The sequence below is a fragment of the Podarcis cretensis genome (genome assembly GCF_951804945.1).
Source record: "Podarcis cretensis genome assembly, chromosome: 3".
Classification (NCBI taxonomy): Eukaryota; Metazoa; Chordata; class Lepidosauria; order Squamata; family Lacertidae; genus Podarcis; species Podarcis cretensis.
Genome location: NC_137172.1, coordinates 12,815,228 through 12,839,165, shown reverse-complemented (window position 1 = coordinate 12,839,165; position 23,938 = coordinate 12,815,228). Strand labels below are relative to the sequence as shown.

The 23,938-nt window shown below is 46.9% G+C and overlaps 1 protein-coding gene across 2 annotated transcripts in view; it reads left to right on the top strand.

Annotated features, from left to right (window-relative positions):
• Positions 1-12,338: 12,338 nt before the first annotated feature.
• SPTBN1 (spectrin beta, non-erythrocytic 1) overlaps positions 12,339-23,938 on the top strand; it is a 243,782-nt gene continuing 232,182 nt past the window's right edge. Inside the window, exon 1 of one of the 2 annotated variants that reach the window (XM_079968376.1) lies at positions 12,339-12,540. The gene's annotated coding sequence lies outside the window, so the exon portion shown is untranslated. The remainder of the gene's footprint in view (positions 12,541-23,938) is intronic. The other variant, XM_079968374.1, reaches the window with a different exon arrangement.

Sequence of the window (23,938 nt, the reverse complement as noted above, 5' to 3'; positions counted from 1 at the left end):
GAAGGTTGGTGGTTCGAATCCCCGCAACGGGGGGAGCTCCTGTTGTTCGGTCCCAGCTCCTGCCCACCTAGCAGTTTGAAAGCACGTCAAAGTGCAAGTAGATAAATAGGTACCGCTCCGGCGGGAAGGTAAATGGTGTTTCCGTGCGCTGCTCTGGTTTCACCAGAACCGGCTTAGTCATGCTGGCCACATGACCCGGAAAAACTGTCTGCGGACAAACGTCGGCTCCCTTGGCCAGTAAAGAGAGATGAGCGCCGCAACCCCAGAGTCATTCGCGACTGGACTTAACTGTCAGGGGTCCTTTACCTTTACCTTTTTACAAGCAGTGGTAAGCTAAGAAGCAAAAAATTCTGATGCCTAAACCAAAGGAAGCCCATATTCAAGAAGAGGATAACTAAGGGTTCAGCCATACTTCAGTCTAATGTTTAATATGTAACCCTACATGTTTCCTTTAACCCTCCGTCATCCATACAACATTCACTGTAAATAGCTGCGGCCCCAAACTTTGTCTCTGCTAAATCCAGAGCTTCTCTATCCTCGGGAAATCTGAAAATGATATCTGCTCCATCTTCTAAGTGCGGCTACCAGATTTTTATAGATGCCTTTGTCCTTTTGTCCTTTTTCTTTTCTTTTCTTTTTTGATGCAGACTTTTTTTTAACATGAAACAGTTTCTACAGAGGCAGGTTTGCTTGGGACGGCAAATAGTTTCCTTTCCTTTCATTTGTTTTACATATTTCTATGCCGCTTTTCACTTGTACGAGTCACAAAGTGGCTTACGAACAATAAATTTCAATAGCACAATAGAACTTCACAACTGCAGTGTAAATATGATAGGGAACAATCCACAAATCGTCAGCAAAACAATTGTAAAATCGTAAGTAAAACCACCTTCGTTCTGCCTGGACACTGGGGTCCAGCTCCGAGGGCCTTCTGGCGGTTCCCTCACTGCGAAAAGTCAAGTTACGGGGAACCAGGCAGAGGGCCTTCTTGGTAGTGGCACCCGCCCTGTGGAACACCCTCACACCAGATGTCAAAGAAAACAACAGCTACCAGACTTTTAGAAGACATCTGAAGGCAGCCGTGTTTAGGGAAGGTTTTAATGTTTGATGCATTACTGTATTTTAATATTTTGTTGGAAGCCACCCAGAGTGGCTGGGGAAGCCCAGCCAGATGGGCGGGATATAAATAAATTATTATTATTATTATTATTATTATTATTATTATTATTATTATTATTATAAATCACTACAACAAAACAAGTAAAAATGAATCACAATCAAAGTCATATAATGGTGGGAGGATGGACATGTAAATGCCAGGTGAAAATCGTATCCAAATGTAAGCCACTCAGGTAACTGCCAGGGGATAAATTCCATTGTATAATCAATTAGATGTCTCTGGGAAGCTCAGAAACAGGACATGAGCCTGGAAGCCCTCTTCCATAATGTGCATGTACCGAAATTGTGGAAAAACACCATATGGACACAGAGTGCACTTTTTAATCCTATGATTGCTATTAACCCCCTCTTGCTTTTCAGACCTACAGCAACTGGTTTTAGTTCATCAAACATAAGCCACAAAGTCTCCCCTGCTCTCATCGCTATTTTTTCCCCCCCGGTGCCACCACTGACTTGAAATCAAACACATGGCTTCCAACTGCACAAATATAGTCTTGCCCTGCGTCCTTCCAGAGATAATTTCCATATTATCACAAGCTCTCTGTGAAAGAGGGTTTCAGATTGTTTAGCTGTTCCTACAGAACGCTGAAATGCAAACCATATTACGTGTAGAAAATCCTCTTGGAAGGCTGAAAGGTTTTCCTGTTTTAAGTAAATTTGTCTGTAATATCACTGCTGTTGGGGAAACAATTTCTCACAGCCACACACTTAAACTGGGGGCAGAGAACCTTCAGCCCAAGGATGACAAGCATGTTTAGGGTATATTTTATAATTTGTGACTTTCCTTTGAGTAATCACATAGGGTCCATCATTGTGGGGGCAGAGGTTACTGTTATGTACTGAAGTTCTCACCCTGGGCCAGCAGGGGGATACTGTAGATAGTTATGCAAATAAGGGATCAAAAGTGACGTTCAGTGATTGGATAGTTTTAGAAAATGGTTACAGTTACGTTATACTGGAGCTCTATATAAGCAGGCTGACTGAACCCTTCAGTTCAGTTCTGTTCTGGCCTGTGAATAAACAAGAGCTGTTTGAAGAATTGTTGTGTCATCTGATATGTTCAACCACAACTTAACAGTTACCGTTATCCCACTCATTTGCCCTCTGGTTCTGCCTATGCAGACAGGATGAAAATCAAGGAAAAAATACATTATAAAAAGATGGCAATCACAGCATTTGGACACCTGGTGCCCTAGAAATGTTTTGGACTGCAACTAGTTGGAGCTGATGGCAGTTGTAGTCCAAAGCATTTGGGACGTATCAAGTTGGCGAAGGCTGATCTAGGGCTTTCAGAAATGTTCCTTTTGTTTTTGTAGTTGTCGTTATCGTGAGACATGAAAACAGTGGACACACTGGAGCATAAGGGCAAGGGTTATTTATTTACATCTGTCTAGAGGAAGAATCAAACTGTCTGTCAGGACTTTTGCCCGTCAAAAATAATCGCGTCTCCATAGATTTCACAAATGTGGGACGCTTAAGATTATCTCAACTTGATACAGTTATTGGGGCAGGCAGCGCACCATGAAAAAGCAAAAGAAATAATAACTATGGGAACATTACAGGGAATTATGCAATTGGTTATACTGCTGAAATGCTTTAAAAGCTGTTGCAATTGTTGAATTTTTGTTAAAGAACAGTTAAGCACTCACTAGTGAAATGAGAGGAGCGGGGAATGTATGCCACTATGTGTTGCTGTGATTGCTACAGTGCTACCTCAGGTTAATTACTTAATTCATTCTGAAGGTCCGTTCTTAACCTGAAACTGTTCTTAACCTGAAGCACCACTTTAGCTAATGGGGCCTCCTGCTGCCGCTGTGCCACCAAAGCACGATTTCTGCTCTCATCCTGAAGCAAAGTTCTTAACCTGAAGTACTATTTCTGGGTTAACAGAGGCTGTAACCTGAAGCGTCTGTAACCTGAAGCGTATGTAACCTGAGGTACCACTGTATTTGCAATGTGGAGTCATCCAGCCTCTGTAACAGCTGCAAGACAGGCAGAAATCAAACAGGATGCCTTTCCCAAGAAATCAGGAAAGGATTCATCCAAAATATTTGACTTTGTCAGGTGCCTGTTCAACAAGGCACAGCTCTCATGTGAAATAATAATAATTTATTATTTGTACCCCGCCCATCTGGCTGGGTCTCCCCAGCCACTCTGGGCTACTTCCAACCAAGATTAAAAATACATTAAAATGTCACACATTTAAAACTTCCCTTCAGATGTCTTCTAAACGTCAGGTAGTTGTTTATCTCTTTGACATCTGATGGGAGGGCATTCCACAGGGCGGGTGCCACTAACAAGAAGGCCCTCTGCCTGGTTCCCTGTAGCTTTGCTTCTCGCAGTGAGGGAACTGCCAGAGGGCCCTCGGAGCTGGACCTCAGTGTCCAGGCAGAACGATGGGGGTGGAGACGCTCCTTCAGGTCTACTGGGCCGAGGCTGTTTAGGGCTTTAAAGGTCAACACCAACACTTTGACTTGTGCTCAGAAATGTACTGGGAGTGAAATGATGCCAGCCATCAGGAGCTACTGCTGTCTAGCTCGATCTGAGCCTTTTCCAAGACTCAGTGAAATTCCCTCCATGCATTTTCTGGTTCTCGGATATATATCTGGTTTGGTTTCTTCAGGTTCCAGACAAGGTAGTGAGCAACCAATTCTGACTGATATAATGGAGCCAGCAGAAATCAGAAGATACTGAAGGACCTTTTCAACTCTGAGAGCATAGCAGGGAAAGTTTTGGCATAACTAAGCACTAATAAACACATCTCTTTTAGTTTTATGACTGCATGAATTTAGATCAAAGTTACATCCAAACACCCAAGCCCCGTACAATAAGGGTTCTTCTGCAATGGAGCTTTAGCCAAAACAAAGCTGGTTTTATGTTTGCAATGGAAATAAACTTCTTCCCATGGGAAATGTATTTAAAATGAACATACATTATTTTCCTGTGAAAGTATTCCAACCACCTCAGATGTCACCTCCAGTGTATGCTCTCTGGGTTATATGGTTTATACATGCAACATAAACCTTCATTGTAGATCGACCATCAGAAGTTAGCTTGACTTGTCATGTTTTAAAAATCTGATTTAAGTTCTTCATACAAAACTTTGCCATCTTTCATTCCTGCAAGCTGGGGAATATGTGAGGCATTTGCAAAGCCATCTTGACTAAGATGGTGAGTCAACAAACATTGGACTATTAAACAAGAATTCAAGATTCTGAAATGTGGGAGCTTATTCCAACAGCCACCATTGGCACGGTTTCGAGGAGAGTAAAAAAAGGCAGGCATCTGTGTTGATTCACTATACAGTATATATAATAAAGAGTGTTAAACAAGCCTTTTGGTTTCCCTGTGAACATCCTGGTGCTCAAAAACTCTGCACTTCAACTGGGTGAAAGCTGCACACGGAGAGCTCAGGCGATGCTCGATTTCGGTATCAATGTTGGCCCTTGTGTAAAGATAACTGCCTTGACGACAATATCCCTCTCTCGATCTCACTGGTGTGGTCCAAAGGAAAGTAGATTTGGCACCAACTTCGCTGCAGGAGTTATCGGAAGGAGGCGTACAAGGTGCCATCCAACCATTTTAGGGACTCCACTCTGGATTTTTATAGCTTATATTCCTTGTCTTCTCCTGAATATTTCCCACAAGGCATCAGAGGTTTAGGATCAGAGTTTTCCTTCTCTTAGATAGGCTGCCTTCCCGGGTTGATGACCCCCATCTGCCCCTCATTTCCTCTACAGCATGTGAAGAAATCACCTTCTCGACAGTTGGACCTGCTACAGTGGTACCTCTGGTTAAGAACTTAATTCGTTCTGGAGGTCTTTTCTTAACCTGAAACTGTTCTTAACCTGAGGTACCACTTTAGCTAATGGGGCTTCCCACTGCTGCTGCGCCGCCGCTGCACGATTTCTGTTCTCATCCTGAAGCAAAGTTCTTAACCTGAGGTACTATTTATGGGTTAGCAGAGTCTGTAACCTGAAGCGTCTGTAACCTGAAGTGTCTGTAACCCGAAGTACCACTGTATTGGTCTCATTCTCTCAATCCATGAGAGCCTGTCTTCACGTGCAGAGTCCCTAACTCACGGACGGTGCATGTAACGTACTGAAGAAAATAATAAAAACCACTTACAATTTAATAGGCTACTGCTAACATTACTTGTCAGAAGGAAGGCTATCTTTAATATTTTATTCCCTATTGCTGTAACATGCTGGCCTCAGAAGCAAACCAGTATAAACTCAGCCACATGGGTTAAAATCTACCCTTATCAATTAATATTCAACAGCAAGGTTTAAAAAAAGCCAGACTTTAATTGATTAATCTACTGGTTGATTGCATTAATCCCACACTTAACTCCTGATGGAATCCTCTTTTTTCACCTTCCCCGCCAAGTGAGAACAGAAGCCCTGAAAAGAGATGACCTGTCTCTCTCAAGGCTAGTCCACAGAAGTGAGCCCCACATGCACTGCAGATTTAAAGCAGTATTATACCACTTTGAACATGGCTCCCCCACTCCGAGAATTTTGGGAATGGCAGTTTGTTAAGGGGTGCTGAGAGAACGCTATTCCCCTTGAAGAGTTACAATTCCCAAAGTTCCCTGGGAAGAGGGATTGGTTGTTAAACTACTCTGACAACTGTAGCTCTGGTGAGGGGAATAGGTAACGGTAAAGGGACCCCTGACCATTAGGTCCAGTCGTGGCCGACTCTGGGGTTACAGCGCTCATCTCGCTTTATTGGCTAAGGAAGCCGGCGTACAGCTTCCGGGTCATGTGTCCAGCATGACTAAGCCACTTCTGGCGAACCAGAGCAGCACACAGAAACGCCGTTTACCTTCCTGCCAGAGCGGTACCTTTTTATCTACTTGCACTTTGACGTGCTTTCGAACTGCTAGGTTGGCAGGAGCTGGGACCGAGCAACGGGAGCTCACCCCATCGATCGGCAAGTCCTAGGCTCTGTGGTTTAACCCACAGCGCCACCCGCATGAGGAGAATAGGGGTCTCCTAATGATTCTAATCACCCTTGGCAAGCTAAATTTCCCAGGATTCTTTGGGTGAAGGCATGACTGTTTGATGTGGTTATTATACTACAGTACCTGGGCGCTCTCTCAGTCTGGAGATCTATCATCTGTCTACCTATCTATCTATCTATCTATCTATCTCTATCTATCTATCTATCTATCTATCTATCTATCTATCTATCTACTATCTCTATCTATCTATCTCTATCTATCTATCTATCTATCTATCTATCTATCTATCTATCATCTATCTATCTATCTATCTATCTATCAACTATCTCTATCTATCTATCTCTATCTATCTATCTATCATCTATCTATCTATCATCTATCTATCTATCTATCTATCTATCTATCTATCTATCTATCTATCATCTATCCATCTACCTATCGCCTATCTGATATAGATGTAATAGAAGCAGGCAGTAGCTCTTCACAAAAAGGTACAAACTCCATTTTTTTTGGAAGAGTGATGTTCTCCCTCTTTGACCCTCTTGTTTTGCCTAACAAAACAAGTCATGTAGGGCCACTCAGCATATCGTGAAGACTTGGAGCTGACCATTCCATTATTTTTCCTACTCTAAAAAGACATTCAGCGTCCATCCAGATTCCCCCCCACCCTTTTAATTAAGAGATTATTTAAACAAGTTACGCCCTGATGAAGTACCATTTCCTCTAGGGTAAGCCCAGCCATTGTGTGCTTCCATGTTCTCGTGGAGATGTTTATAATACTGCTGAAGCAGAACTGCCAAATATTCGCTGGGCGTCTTTTGCTGGTTTCAACTGCCAAAAGCCTTTCTGAAAGATGCAACCCAGAAGGCCCAGCTTGACCTTACCAAGGTCATGGGAATTGTTGGTGCTGCACACCATCGCTTCCCAGATCTGGGCTGTTGATCATCCTCTCCCCTCGTCCATCACATTCTGTAGCATGCACTTTCACCCCTAAAAACACACTTCTCCATTGCAAGTGTCCCTATTTTCCAGGGACAGTCCCGGATTTACAGAAGCCGTCCTGGTTTCTTCTTTGATCCTGGAATGTCCCGCTTTTCCTTAGGTCATACCTGTTTTCACTGGAGCAATGTTTGATGTTGGAGGGTATGGAGTTATGCAACCCCTGAACCAAGGAGATAAGTAACTTTACAACCTCTAGAAGACATATGAAGGCAGCCCTGTATGGGGAAGCTTTTGGACATTTTATGTTTTCTTATTTTTTTATATATGTTGGAAGCAGCCCAGAGTGGGTGGGGCAACGCAGTAAGATGCAGGGTATAAATATAAAATGTTGTTGTTGTTGAATAGGGTGCCCCTATTTTCAATGGATAAATGTTGGAAGGAATGCCATTGTCTCCTGAGACAGATAGATGCCAGCTACAGCTCATTGAGAAATGGCAGAATTACATATTGGAAGGAGCCGCCTCTTTTTAAACTGCCCACAAATTTGCTCCTGTGGGGAGGTAGTATGTTCAGGAGACCCAGGATATTATTAGGCCTCTTGCCCAAAATGTTGTTGATCAGTCACTCAAAGGGCACATTTTAATCTTTCGAATTTCTAGAGACTCCAATGGTACCTTGGTAGTCGAACGCCTTAGTAATCAAACAAATCGGCTCTCGAACGTCACAAACCCAGAAGTGAGTGTTCTGGTTTGTGAACTTTTTTGGGAAGCCGAATGTCCGAAGCTCCTGTAGCCAATCGGAAGCCGTGCCTTGGTTTTCGAACCGTTTTGGGAGTCGAATGGATTAAATTTGAGAACCAAAGTACGAGTGTAGTTACAAAAATTTAAATGCCCACCTCGCACATCACATACTCAAAGAATTTGCATTTAGGGGGAAATGAACATGACTAAAAAATTTGATGGCTGAAAAAATTCCTGAAAGGCAACATGCTCTGTTTCCCTGTCTCTTTTCCCTCAAACCTTAATTATCCATGAGAGCCAACCAATACTTTTACCACCCATCTGAATAAATGAGGCCAGTAAAAAGTCTACTGTCTGCAGAATTGAGTAGCAGCCTTATGTGTTTTATTACACTAAAACTTCAGCGTCGTTGCATTTACCACAAAGGATTCTGGCTGGATTTGGAACTAATCATTGTACAGGGTTAGTATACAGCCCAGTGTTATCTTAATACACAGGGAAACATATGCTGTTAGTTTGCTCTAAGAACAGTGCCTGCTTCAAGAAGTTTCAAAAGGAAATGCAACGGTTACCACACCCAAGTAAAACAGCAATTTGCAAAAAGTAGCGGTTGTGATTAACACACAGAAGATACCTGCAGTAGTGGATGACACAAACCCTCCAAGTGTCCAAATAGTCTAGGGACAGTCCCGGAATTACGAAAGCCACCCCAGCTTCCAATTGGATCCTGGAATGTCCCAGTTTTCCCCGCCAGTATTGGATACCCATTAGTGATGTATGGAAGTGAGAGCTGGACCATAAAGAAGGCTGATCGCCGAAGAATTGATGCTTTTGAATTATCGTTCTGGAGGAGACTCTTGAGAGTCCCATGGACTGCAAGAAGATCAAACCTCTCCATTCTGAAGGAATTCAGCCCTGAGTGCTCACTGGAAGGACAGATCCTGAAGCTGAGGCTCCAATACTTTGGCCACCTCATGAGAAGAGAAGACTCCCTGGAAAAGACCCTGATGTTGGGAAAGATGGAGGGCACAAGGAGAAGGGGTCGAAAGAGGATGAGATGGTTGGACAGTGTTCTCGAAGCTACTAACATGAGTCTGACCAAACTCCGGGAGGCAGTGGAAGGAGTGCCTGGCGTGCTCTGGTCCATGGGGTCATGAAGAGTCAGACACAAATAAATGACTAAACAACAAAATTGGATACCTGTGCTGAACCACTGAACTATGGACGCTTCTGCACATCTTCTGCTTTGATAAGGCTCCCAAAGAGCTCCTCTAAAAAGAAAAGAAGCTCCAAGCGTTTGACTCAGTGCACAACTAATTACAGCTCTTGTCAGGGCAAAGGGGCCTGAACAGAGGTACAAATCTCTCAAGCATAGCTGAGAAATGCCCTGAAATCTTGAGGGGATGAGGATGGTATAGATAAGCAGTTCGCTGAGGGAGCCTTGTGGGAGGCTCACACCGCTTGTTAGCAACGGTGACTCATAAAAGCTCCCCCAAGGTGCTGTGAGGAACCTAGTCAACAACTTCTCTCATCACTTGTAAGCACACAGGTACTCTGCTCCAACATCAAAGGAAGTGGAATACGGATTCGGAAGTGGTTATTAAAATTGGCTCTTAATTCCGTTTTTGCATGTTGCTTCTGATGTGTCTAGGGCTGACAGATCCATATGCGCGTTTGTTTACATCCTTTTTATTAAAATGAATGGGCTGTTGGGGGGGTAGTACCGTATTTTTCGCCCCATAGGACGCACCGGCCCATAGGACGCACCAAGTTTTTTTGGGGGGAAATAAAGAAAAAAAAATGATTTCCCCCCCAGGCGCTTGTGGGGCCAGCAGCGGGGAGAAGCGCTCTTTTCCCCGCCGCCCGCCTGCAGACCAGATCTGGGGACAGCGGGAAGACGCGCTGCGCCTGCCAGCTGTCCCCGGAGCTTGTGGGGCAGGCAGCGGGGAGAAGCGCTCTTCTCCCCGCCGCCCGCCTGCAGACCAGGTCCGGGGACAGCGGGAAGACGCGCTGCGCCTCCCCGCTGTCCCTGGAGCTTGCGGGGCTGGCGGCGGGGAGACGCACGCGTCTCCCCGCCGTCAGCCTCCAAACCACATCGGGAGACAGCGGGATGGCGGTGTTCCGCCTCACTGCTGTCCCCCGACCTTGTGGGGCTGGCGCTGCGGCTCTCCTGAAGCCTGGAGAGCGAGAGGGGTCAGTGCGCACCGACCCCTCTCGCTCTCCAGGCTTCAGCGAAAGCCTGCATTCGCCCCATAGGACGCACACACATTTCCCCTTCATTTTTGGAGGGGGAAAAGTGCGTCCTATGGGGCGAAAAATACGGTATCTCTGGTGGGTGGCACATCATGCACCTTTCTGGGGTAGTTTGTCCACCTTTGACCCTGTATTCAGCTCTCAGATGTGGCTTCTAGAAGCTACCAGCATGTGACAGCAGTCACACCTTGGGAAAGAGCTTCGACTGTTGGAATAAAGCATGTGTGGGTATCTGATGGGTCTTGAATCTTCAGTGAGTTAGGGACTTCTCCTGCATGCAAAGACAGGCTCCGGTAGATTGAGCAGACAGGACCAACAGGGGATCCAGCAGCCGAAAATGTGGTTATAGCACGTGGCGTAGAGGGAAGTGAGGGGAAGGTGGGACTCGTCAACCTAGGAAGGTAGCCCATCTAGAAGGAAAACAATGATCCTAAACCTGCCTTGCACGTATCTTTGGGAGAAGAAAAGGCTCAGGAGTAAACCCGACACAAATCCAGAGTGAAGTCCCTAAGGCCGTTAGATGGCATCTTGTACGCTTCCTTCCAGCAACTCCTGCAACCAAGCTGGTGCCAAACGCATTGCTCTGCTTTCCTTTGGACCATATCAGTGAGGCAAAGAAGGGGTCTTGTCATCTGGGCAGCCCAGAATCTCCATGCACCCTGGGGACGTCCAACACAGCAGTTTTTGACTTCACCCCCGAAGGCGCACTCCATTGTCTCTGAATGGATGGATGCCAGCGACAATGACATTTATATACCACCTTTTCCTTAAGTGAGCTCAAGAGCAGTTGGGACGTATTATTTTGGAGCTAAATCCCACCCGCGATAGAGAGGGAAAGCTACATTCTAGTGAAAGCGGCTTCCTTATTACTCAAAATGAGTATCGCATGCTGTCTTCAGAATTGCATGTAGCTTTTCTCTCTCTCTGTGTGTGTAACAATAAAATCAAGGTGGCTGTATAGGAAACGGAACCCCCGTGCTCACCCCAAACCTGGAGCCATTCCCCCACTAAAAACCACTCACAACAGACCATTACATTTTAATGTTATTTGATATGTCCAGCAAAGGAACTGATATGGGTACATTCTGTGATTGAGAGGAAATCTCTTGGAAGGAATGACAGGAATTTAATAAATAATAATAATAATAATACACAGACAGTGCAATAATAATAATAATAATAATAATAATATGCCAGCGATGAAAGGGTTAAGGAAGCCCCTCTCCCTCCTTCGCCCAAGGATTCTGCTTCATACTGCAGCCCCTTTGGCTGCCTGAGGGGGGGGGGGGGCGGCAAAAAACAGGGGCTGATGGGAAATCAGGACTTGGGCCTCTCCGAAGTGGCCAAGCGGTGACTGGGCCGCGGCACCCCCGAGCTCCACGCAGCCCGGCCGAAAGAGACGAACCAATCCCAAGCAGCGCCTAGACGCGGGGCGCGCAGGGATGAAACGCAGGCGCCTCCCGCCTTCTCTCCGGCACGCAGGGGAGGGCCGTTCTGCCGAGGAAGCCCCACCTTCGCGCGCGCCCCCCCCCCAACCACCTGAAACGTGAAGAAGTGGTACATCCCAGGCCGGGCGCGAGAGCTTGCCCCACACCGGACTGGCCCACTCAGAAGGGTGCGCCAAGGATGCGCTCAAGGGCGCGCGGAGCCCTCCTCCGGGACCGTGGCGAGGGTGGTCGAGAAACCGCGCCTCCACACGCTCCCCCTCGTCTGAGACCCGAGTCATTGGGCTCGCACGTTTCTCTTACGCGTTACGCGTGTAGAAGCCTCGTCCGCTGCGGAAAGCGGGGGAAAGAGCCCTGTGACTCCGCGGCCATCGCCTTCCCCCGCCGCGCGCCCTCATCCCTCCCCGCTCCCTCATTCGCTGGGCAGCCGCGCGCTCGCGCTCTCTCTCTCGTCTCCATTGTGAAGCGCGCTCGCGGGGCTGTCTGTATGTGTGTGCGCGCGCGCGCGCGAACGCGCAGGAGTACGAGCGTTCTGTCCCCGCCCCCTTTCCCCTCCTCTCCTCTCTCTCTCAATCAGTGCAGCTGTCGCTGTGCGGGCGGGCATCGGAGGGGGCGGGCAGGCCGGCTGGCTGGCTGGCTGGCTGCGGATTCCTGCCGTCCACTCCCTTGAACCCCCCCCCCTCCTCCTCCTCGCTCCTCTGCCGCGGAGCCGCTGCCTGCTGCTCGGATCTCCTCTTTTCTCAGCCTGCCCCCTCCCTCCCTCCTTCCCCCCTCCCTCCTTCTCTCTGCCAGCTCCAGCCAGAGAGGCTGCTGCTTCTTCTCGCTGCCTCTTGCTGCTGCTGCATCATCACCATCATCATCATCGCCACCCACCCACCACCTCCTCCTCCTCCTGCACTTCGCCGCCGCCGCCGCCACTGCTGAGAGAGAGGGAGCGCGCCGCATTGCATACAAGGGCGAAGGAGATCGGACACCCCCCGGCCCCCCACCAGCACCACCACCCTCGCCAGGAGAGGTAGGCGATTTCCTTCCAGCTTGCTAAACCGAGCGAGAGGGTTATGCGTAGATTTGGGTGGGGTGGGGTGGGGTGGGGTGCGGGGCTTGCCTTCCCCTTGCGGATCGGGGCACCGGGCATCGCAGAGACGTTGGCACTCGGTCGCCGATCTCTGCCTGGGTGGCTGGTGTCGTGGGGCTGGTGGCGCTGCGTGGAAAGGGGCCGCGGTGGCGCTGCAGCGGCTGCGGGTGATGGGGGAGCCCTTTCCGCAGGGACGAGATCGCCCTCCCTCGAGGGTCACGGTGCCCGGCGGGCGAGTAGATGCCTCTCTCCTGCGAATAAACGCTTCCAGCATCGCTGCAGTAGCAGCATCGCGACGAGGGCTAACTTAGCCCCCCCCCCCGCCGCCGCTTGCTGTCTCGCCCCGTTTCCCCGGGACGATCGGTGGGTACCGGGGTCTGGCATTGCCCGTAAGAGGTTGATCCAGGTCCGGGCGAGGCGGGTGACACCAAGCGCAATAAAAGGAGACGCGGCGGCGCAGCATCCCAGGCGAGCGACCTGGGCGGCTTGCTGGTTCGCGTAACGGTCCGTGGGTTGCAAAACAGGCGTGGTCGGTTGCTCCCTGGTCTGCCTCATTGTCTCCCTCCTCCTCTTTGCACCCAGTGACTTGGAAGAGAGGGACTGGGGGTCAGGCAAGCTTCCTCTCTCTCCCCCACCCCCCCTTTTCATACTTCAACAGGTTTGTTCAACTGGCTCCATTTGGGGAACAGAGGTGGAAAGCGGATTGGGAGGGGCTTATTCTTCCTGATCATAATATGCATTTAAAAAGTCGCTTTCCCCATTGATTTACCTATCGATATTAGATGTGAGGACACCCCCCCCACCTCCACCTGACCCCACCTCCGCCCTCACCTGCCGCTATTGCGATTTCCCCCTTGGGGAGGTCTTTATTATTTTCGAAAGCGTGAGTGTGCGTGCGTCAAAGGTTGGGGGAAAAGAATCTGGATCAGACGTGTGTCTTAAATTATTTCACTTCTCCACCAACGCCCCCCCCCAAATATTTCTCTCTCTTTTTTGATGCCTGGCCAGAAATGCAGCAAAATGCATCTGAATCCCTCCCTCCTTCTCTGGGACACATTTTGCATGAAAATCTCTCCCTCCCTCCCTCCCTCCCTCCCTTGGGCATTACCACAGCCCCACCCTGCAGAAAACCAGGTCCAGTTTTCCCTCCCCCTTTCCCTTAATGCCAAAGGGACAGGATCGCTACTGCTTTGTCACTGGAAACCTTTCCCACCCATCCTCTCCGCCAGCCCCCCCACCCCACAACCCCAGCTGTCATATTATGCAGATATCTCTATAGGAACTGTTGGCATTTCCACTTATTCCACCAGCAGCTGCCCCATTCTCCGCCCCACGATCTCTTGCAATGAAGAGGGGAGTAATGTGATTGCAGCCCTGCAGATCTAATGCGGTCAGATGGGAGTCCAGCCTGCAGCTGTGGAAGATTAATCTGATACTACAAAAAGTAGCGCCATAAGGGAGGGGTTGCATTAGGGGGAGAGTGTTGTGCATGGCGAGAGGCGATGGCTGGGCATTTTCCTTCGCATCCGGACTGTTCTGCAGGCCGCTGGAAGGAGCCCAAGGCGGGGAAGTCAATCCAAGCTGGGTGTTGTGGGTGAAAGTGCCCTTCCATATTGGAAAGGATAGCAGGTTCCACTTAACCGCTCCTTTTGCTCTGGAGAAACGGTCGTTTCGCCCGTTGCCCTTTCACATGAAACTCCGGGTGACATCACACACAAAAATTATCGAAATTAAAATGGTGCAACTGATGGTGTGTGGATTCGTTGAAATAGATCGTGCTCATAGCTGCGTCTCAGAGAAAACTACATCCGGATAGCCATTTATTTCCATTTTACGAGGGTATATATTTTTTCTGTCTGGTGGTGCTGTACGTTATTTGAAGAGGAAGAAATCAGCAAGTTGTGTTTAAAGGTGTTAGTGCTGTACCCATTTTTTTTCTGATCATTGGAAGAATTACTTTGTCCTGTTTCTTATTGCTTTTTCCGATCGTTTTATGGACTTTGCTGGGGGATGGAGAACAGAAATCCTACATTATTACAACCATCACTTAATTACTCACCGGACCATCACTTAATTACTCACCGGATTCTGTGTATTCCTTGCAAATTTAGACCGTGGATGCTAACTGGGCCAACACTGTCGAGAAAAGAAGGCACACTTGAGAGATTAAAGCAGAGCAGACAGGTCTCTGACAGACAGACTCCCTGACAGCTACATTTTATTTTTATTAGCTTTGACAAACCTTATCCAGGGCAAGCCTTGCCGTAGAGTAGCAATGTGCAACATCTGCATAGCTCTGTTGAAGTATTCAAAGTGCTTCTTGTGCTTTATCTTGTAATTCTTACAAGCACCAAGGAAAAAAGTCAGAATTACTAATATTCACCACAATGTGGATGGAAGGAGTGAAGCTGAAAGTGCCTAAGGCCATGTAGTCTGTCCATGGCAGTGAAGCTTCCTAATTCACCGCAGCTCTTTGGATATCCAAATTGCATTTCATAGAATCATAGACTTGGAAGGGACCGCGGGGGTCATCTAGTCCAACCCCTGCAATGCAGGAATCTTTTGCCCAACGTGGGGCTTGAACCCACAACCCTGAGATTGAGAGTTCCGTGTTCTACCGACTGAGCTATTCCACCTGTCATTTATGTAATTTCAGAATGTAGCGAACTGGATGTTGTCGTTTTATTGTTTCGGCTCTCCTGACAAATTTCTTTTTAAAACCCTTGCAATTTTATTGTTTACCCTTGCATTAAAATGCGATAGGGATCCTCTTCCTCTCCAGACTTATCCACTCAGGCCTCTGTGGGCTTATGGTAAGATTGTTCTGCATCATAAATATTGAATGAATCGACAGGATGTGCCAGGAAATGGGAAAAAAAACAGAGAGCAGCCTCTTAGGGTGCTTGGAGATGCATAGAAGAGGCGACTTTTTAAAAGGATTAGAGGTTTAAGTGAGTGCTGCTGTTCTTTTATGATAGCTAAGACTGGAACCTCCGTGTTCCAAGGCAGTATATCATTGATTAAGAGGCAGCAGGGTCAAACAGCTAGAGGTGACCTAGCTCCATCATGCCCTCTCTTGTGATCTGCTGTGTGGCCCTTGACTGAGCTCTGTTGGACACAGAGAGCTGTTCTAGACGGATCTTTTGTCTGGCTCAGCAAGGCCAGTTTGGCTTTTAAGTGCAGCTGTCACGGTTTCTCTATTGGAAATTGATTGGTATAGAGCACTGTTTTTTCCAGCCTGTGTGTTATTTGTCTCAATTAGATGCAGCTTCTCAGCACAAACGGTGCGCTGTGTGGTGTGACCAACGCATGCACACAGGCGGAGGGCCACACGGATTTAAAGGCGGCCTAGGCAATAGATTGTTTGCGGATTTATTTTAAGAAATGGCATCAGTGGGACGGCGTCACGGGGGACCATTGGCGTTTTGAGTAAGAAACCAGGTGCAAAATCACCAGCCGAGAAAAACACTTGCATGCACTCCGATGCCTCAAGGGTGAGAGAAACAAGTGCGCGGTGATGGCAGCAGGGGCGGCAGCTAGCAGAAGCAAGCAGGCAAGGGATCTTGGTCCTTGCAAAGCAGAGAAAGATTTTAATGTGAAGCTGGAGCAAGCGGTAAAGATTTTCCTGGACTGTACCACTTCATGTTCCTGTTGGTAATGATGGTGGCTTTTGTGTGTGTCAAGGGGAAATCCTCTCTGGGCTTGCAGTTAAAAACAAACAGCCTAGCACAGTCGCAGGGAGAAAGCTGGGCCGAACCCTTCTCTTTTACACATGAGTTTTCTGCATGCAAGTTTTTGTTCAGTGGAGAATTCAAACATAAAACTCATTACCTGATGCCTAAACTGGGTTCAGATAAAGCTTCATGGCTTGGTTCAAATGCACATGTAAATAGAGACAATGCACATATTTTTGTAAACTAAGAAATATTGAATAAAGGTGTTTTTTGTTGTTGTTTTTAAATGCATGACGTAAATGAACTGAACAGTCACGGTGGCACAAAGGGGTTTGCCTTGCCTGGGGTGCATCAGTGGCTACTGGAGTTATCAACTTGGTGACCATGCAAACCTGCTGTCTTGCTAGCAGGTTATAAACAGTACCTTCATGACATGACATGACATGACATGAGCTTGAGTTGTGCATGTATTGCTATGATGTTTTATCCTGCATTTTATCCTTGTAGCTGCTTAATGCAGACCTGAACCTTAAACATAACACTTAAACTTTGGCAGAGTAATTCAGTCATCTACACACAGTGAAAACGACTTTGTGAATTTTGTTTTTATTGTTCGTTTTAAATATTGTATTAATATTTGCAATCTTTGTGTATACCGTCCTGGAATCCATGTTTGGGACGAAGGCACGATTTAGAAACTTTCAAAGCAAAACGTTTGATAAGTAGCAAAAAAGATGCACATTTGAAAAAGCAACAGCACCTCAAAGATGCTATGTCAGTGATCTGTATGACAACCCTGCAAGGTAGATAATAAAATTATAGAATTGTAGAGTATGAAGAGACCCCAAAGGTTCTCTAGTCCAACTCCCTGCAATGCAGGTATCTCAACTATTAGCTTTTCTATCGTCTTACAGCCACCCCCTTCCCAAATCACTGCTTGCTGGCTCCCCCAATTTTGCTTATCAACACCACCCACTCACCATCAAGGAAGGTGAGGCAAGGAAGCAGCAACTGAAAGCCACCTGCCATTTTGTTTACCCATAATGCCCCAACATATTGCCAACAGGGCATTGTGGGAAAATTCAAAATGAAAGATGGTATACTAGATGTGGATTCATCTTCTGCCACCAAATGATCCCATGGATGAGGGAATGTTTGAGTGGGAGGCCCAAGGGAGGTGTCAAATCCTGTGACCTCTCCAGTGTCCTTGAGCCTCAGGAGCTGTCAAAGGGTGACACCTGATAGACGCCAGCTGATGTCAGAAGCAAGATTCAAAGCTTCCTAGTCTGCAATCCTAGCCATGCCTACCCCGAATTCAAGTCTTGCTGAATTCCATCGGGCTTACTCCCAGGTAGCTGGGATTAGGGTTTGCAGCCTTAGCCACTGTGGTGAGCATGGCTTACTCAAATAGATGTCATTTATGGTTTTGGTTTTGTCATTTATGGTTATGGTTTAGGGACGCAGGTGGCGCTGTGGGTTAAAGCCTCAGCGCCTAGGGCTTGCCGATCGAAAGGTCGGCGGTTCGAATCCCTGCGGCGGGGTGCGCTCCCGCTGCTCGGTCCCAGCGCCTGCCAACCTAGCAGTTCGAAAGCACCTCCGGGTGCAAGTAGATAAATAGGGACCGCTTACCAGCGGGAAGGTAAACGGCGTTTCCGTGTGCGGCTCTGGCTCTGGCTCTGGCTCTGGCCAGAGCAGTGATGCCACGCTGGCCACGTGACCCGGAAGTGTCTCCGGACAGCGCTGGCCCCTGACCTCTTAAGTGAGATGGGCGCACAACCCCAGAGTCTGTCAAGACTGGCCCGTACGGGCAGGGGTACCTTTACCTTTATGGTTTTGGAGCGTTGATAGCTGAATGGCGACAGCAATTCATGTGGCATTTTCTCATTGAAAGAAAAAAAGGAATGAGTATTATATTGAGGGGAAGGAGGTCATGGTTGTGGTTTAAATGTTTCCCAGCATCATCCCAGCCATCCACCATGTAAATCCATGCCACTGAAGCTGAATTTTCACAGATGTGCGGGTCATTGTACCCTGATTTCCGGGAACAGTAGACGAGGGGACTGTTGGCCATTTTCTTCTGGGAACCAGTTGAGAAAGTCACTTCCCCCCCTGCTGATGTGTTTGGAAAATGTCTCAGTGAGGTTATGGAAAATCCAGCAGAAGTCCCATGAGTGACCCCACATGCTCACAGTGTCACAAATTCTCTCTCTCTCTCTCTCTCACACACACACACAGAAATCAGAATTTGAGACGTATCCATTCATCAAACACTTTCCCTTATCTTGGGACTAGTCTTTGTAGTTTTTAAGGAGGAAGTCTGGTGATGGTTCCTGTGACATTTAAATTTTGCACTCTGATTATGTTTAGAGGTGGGGTTTTTTTTTTTTTGCTTTTTTAATGACAGGGCAAGAACTTGCCCTGTGTATGAAAACATTTAGAATCAGGAAAACCATGAAGACAGAGAGGAATGAAATCTTACAGGCTGTATTCAGCTTCCCCATACGTCCACTCTGTTCCTGTTTAATGATAGCCACCTTGAGAGTGCTCCTTGTAGAAAGGGGAAACAGCAACAATAACAATTTCTCCACCTTGGCCTACTCTGACTGGCAGCATTTCCTACTCTGGCTGGGAGCACCTCTCTGGAGTCAAAGGAGATGCCAGGGAGTAAAAGGAGGATCTTCTGCATGTCAAAGCATGTGCCCTATCACTGACCTATGGCCCATTAATGCATCTACAGCACTTGCTTCCAGATAAGCGTAAGCAGGATCGCAGCCTTCAATTTTAAAAAAAATAATTAAGAATCTTGAAGTGCCCATATATCTTACCTAATATTGCCACGGTGAACCTGTAGCATGGATACAAACTGCAGCAATCCTACCAGTTGTAACTTGCAAGCTACGGTGTATTTGTCTAACTCAGCATGGTCTTACAACGTCTCCTATAAAGTTTCCTATAAAATGGACTTAAATCAAACTCGCCCAAGAAGGTTCCTGGTGGCTCAGTGCCCAAACTACATTTCCCAGTGCTTTTTCCCCCCTCTGAGAAATTTCTGCGGAAGGAGGCCCCGATGGTCAGATCTCCCATCTCGCTTTTCCTGGAAAACATCCAATGGAAACATGTTCTGGAGAGCTAAAGAAGCAAAGCATTTCCGCAGCTAGAGGGACACATTTTATATAAGGCAGGAATACAGTCATACCTTGGTTGATGAACACCTTGCGACTCGAACCTTTTGGCTCCTGAACGGCACAACCCCGGAAGTGAGTGTTTCAGTTTGCAAATGTTCTTTGGAAGCTGAACGTCCTCTGCGGCTTCCGATTGGGTGCAGGAAGCTCATGCAGCCAATCGGAAGCCGCGCCTTGGTTTTTGAACATTTTCGGAAGTCAAACGGACTTCCGGAACAGATTCCATTCGCCAACCAAGGTACGACTGCAGACACATGGAGAATCTAGCAATTCTATCTCCAACCCCTCACAATGAGAGCACCAAATTTGAGTTAAGGGTAACCATCTTTGCATGGGAAGCAAACCACATTTTTTTAAGATAGCAAAAAGTGTTGTGGCACAGCCTTTGTTGCCCCTGGTGTGGACAGTCATTTCTGTTGTTTCATAGTTACCATCTTTGGTCAAAACAGGTCATGCAGGGTTTTGAAGACCTGCAAATGCCTGCAAAGGCTGTTTACCACAGTCAACCGTAAATCAGGAAAATGGGTCTACGTACAGCTGGCAATACTGGCTCTATTATACTGCCGTCAACTGTAAAATAAAAATAAAAACAACGTCTTTCTTCAGTGCAAGTGTAAGGTCTTCATTTTCCTGGTGGTGGGCGGGATGAATAGAGACCAGCCTTTCAGTATTGTGAGCATGAATAAGATAAATGTTGTCATACATTTGCAGATTAGGAAAAAATATAATGTGGTAATAATAATAATAATAATAATAATAATAATAATAATAAGTTTTTATTTATACCCCGCCCTCCCCAGCCAAGGCCGGGCTCAGAGTGGCTTACAAGCAATAATAAAAACAAGATGAATGATTACAACTTAAAAACAAAAATAAAATACAACATTAAAATAATGGAACATTAAAATATTAAAATGTAGCCTCATCGCAGGAGGAGAAGGAAAAGAAAAAAGAAAGAGAGGGAGGGAGGGAGTCAAATTGGCTCCAAGCCAAAGGCCAGGCAGAACAACTCTGTCTTACAGGCCCTGCGGAAAGAAATCAGATCCTGTAGGGCCCTGGTCTCATGAGGCAGAGCGTTCCACCAGGCCGGAGCCAGAGTTGAAAAGGCCCTGGCTCTGGTTGAAGCCAATCTAACTTCCTTAGGGCCTGGGACCACTAGGGTGTTGTTATTTATGGAACGTTTAAGTGATGGAACTGTACGATTCTACAATTCTATGGCTGCCAGTTAGCAGCAGTTAGAGTGGTCATTAGATCCTGCCTCAACCCTGGTGGCAGGGCAATGTCCTCAACAGCACCCAAGAAGAGCAGGCTGAACTACCTGATCTGGCCTGCACTTCCTAGACAGCACCTGCACACTCATCCCCTGTCGCCTGAGGCAGCTGCCTCATTCTGTCCAACGATAGGTCTGACCCTGGAGGAAACCAACGACTGATGGGGGATGAAGGGGCCCTCAGCCTCGTTTTCACCCGGCACTTCCAATAACAAATTGGAAGTGACCGCTTCAATCAGGGGGTGTTGTGAGACACACAGGGTTGCTTTCATGTATCCAAACTTCTGATTATCGGACTCCCTTGGAGAGTTTTGAGGTTGCTTGTATTATGGATACTGTGCGGTTTTGTGTGTGTCTGCATGACTTTTGTGACGTGGTGGCCCCCGAGATATAATCACCTCCAAGAGGAGGCTTCTCAGAGGATATATTTGGTGCAGAAAAGCATTTGCAGTTGGGTGAATTGTGCTGTCTTAGTAGATTTGGTTTGGTCACACTGTGTATTCTTTTTATTATTATTATTAAAGATTTTCTTGTTGTGTAATGTCTCTCGTATTTTTTCCATGTAACATTTTTACAAATCGGTTTCATTTGTTGAGATATTAGGGGGGGTGGAGGGGTGGAAGATGGGGGGGGTTGGGTGGCGATGTTTCTATTTTGCTTAATGCATGTAGGGTTTGGTGTCAGCGTTGCTCGTGCTGTTCATTTGTGTTTCTTTGGTGGTGAGAGAGCTTGGGGTTGGCCTAGGGTGTGGCTGTTCATTTGTGGTTGGCTGTGGTGGTCTTTGTTTTCGTGTGTGAGTGGGGTGGGTGGGTGTTTTGGATCAGGGTAGCCATATTGATTTGTATGCTGTTGGTGGATTATTGTCATTGTCTTGTTGGGCTGTGTATGTGATGAAGGGGAGCCATATGGGGTAAAGGCGTCTTCTTCTGTTTGTCCCCGTGTCAGGTTCAGTTAAATCCATATCAACGAAAAGAAAAGAACTCACACTGTGTATTCTGAAACCCTGGAGAAGAACCACTGCAAGTCAGCCTGGACCAAGCTTTCCCAAACTTGGGTCTCCAGCTGTTTTTGGACTACAACTCCCATCATTCCTGTGATGGGAGTCAGGGATGATGGGAGTTGTAGTCCAAAAACAGCTGGAGACCCAAGTTTGGGAAAGCCTGGTATAGACAATACTATGTTAGATGGACCATTGGTTTGACTCAGTATAAGGAAGATTATTCCTCTTTTCCTATGTTTATTGGGGGCTTTTGGATGCTTTCTTGAGAGCCTCCAGGTCAGGCATAGGCAAACTGTTTTTGGGACTACAACTCCCATCATCCCTAGCTAACAGGACCAGTGGTCCGGGATGATGGGAATTGTAGTCCCAAAACACCTGGAGGGCCGAGTTTGCCTATGCCTGCTCCAGGTAACCCAGGGAGTCAGGATGCAAAACCTTTAAATAAGAAAAGAAAGGTGTAGATGGTTCTATAGTTGTGTGGCTTATTTTTTCCGCTTGCTAATGAAAAGTGGGAGTGAAAGAAAGGGATTTATATATATATATAGGGTTTTAATAACGAGAAGGGGAAATAGTTCAGCGGCCACCTGTACGGTCAATAGTTGTGGTTCTCTTCCCAAGGGCAAATTAAGGTTGGAGAGTTATTCGAGACACGCTGTCTAATCCACACAAACTTTCTTTGCTGAGACATAGCATGTTAGGACCTGTGAAAATTAACATAGGTACGTAAAGGAGAGCCTTTACGTACCTATCTACTACAGAGTGTCCAACCAGATCCCTTTTGGAAATCCTGCAAGCAGGTTGTGAGGGCAATAGCCTCCTCCTGTTTTTGTCCGATAGCCGCTTCGTATTCAGAGACAGGCTGCACCTGACGGTGCTTCCAGGTGGGTTTTTGTCACGGAATGGGTGGTCTTCAGGCGTGCCCTTCTTTTTGCAGCCACCTCACAATGTCATGGGCATCAGAATGCCAGGCCATATATTCCCCTGTTTAAACCAGATTTTTCTCCTTCTGCAGACCATCTTTTTTTTAAAAAAAACCTGTTGCCAACAGCCCATTTGCAGTATCTCTGTGAGCAATATGTAATGTTAAGCCCTCTAATGGAAGCACCATGAGTCAAGAGGCAGCATTAAACCATTCCGGCTACTAGCCATTATTAATAGTCTTAGCCTCGATGAAATTGTCTTTAAAAAAAATTATTAAAAAGAAATAGCAAAGAAAACCAGAAACTCTTTCTCCCTTAGATTGAGGGAGTTGTGTTTTTTTTTCAATGGAGGAGTATTCTGTAATGGGCCCAGTCAGATGGGCGGGGTACAAATATTATTACAGTCATACCTTGGAAGTCGAACAGAATCCATTCTGGAAGTCTGTTTAACTTCTAAAACGTTTGGAAACCAAAGCGCTGCTTCTGATTGGCTGCAGGAAGCTCCTGCAGCCAATTGGAAGCCCTGTCAGACATTCGGCTTCCAAAAATAGTTTGCAAACTGGAACAGTCACTTCCGGGTTTGCGGCATTTGAGAGCCAAAACGTTCAAGAACTAAGCTGTTCGAAAACCAAGGTACAACTGTATAATAATAATAATAATAATAATAATATAATGTAAACCTCAATTTACAGTACGAAGAGGCACAGCCCAGACACAGGTTTGCCACCTCAATGAGAGCTAAACATCTTCTGTCCACACAGCTGTGGAGCATGTCTAGCAATCACCTGTGTGCCTTTTCAGGAACATCTGGATTTTAAAAATCCACACACTTGGTTTCCTAAACAATGGGAGAGGTGTTGGGGTCACTCCAATGACATAATTTCTTCCAGATGTTCAGAGGAGAACAGAGTTTGTTAAAGATAAAACCGCACGGCAAAGATTACAAACAGAAACACAACTGAAACGGCACAACTTAAGGACAGGGGTGGGAAACACCTTTCAGCCTGGGGGCCATATTCTCTTCTTGGCAACCTTTTTTTTTGGGGGGGGCGGAGGAAATGTGAGCAGAGCAAGGGGTTTAAATTTTACCTTTGTACAGCAGGCTAGTTTCCACACGTACTTGGGCATCTCTCTCTATACTCTCTAGCCAGATAAACAAGCTGGAATATCAGAGCTCAAGGACACATTCCAGCCAGGCAAAAACTCTCAGCGTACAAAGCCAGGACCGGCAAGGGGTGTGGCCTATGGAGAGTTCAGAGGGCCACATAGAGAGGCCTTGAGGGCCACATCCA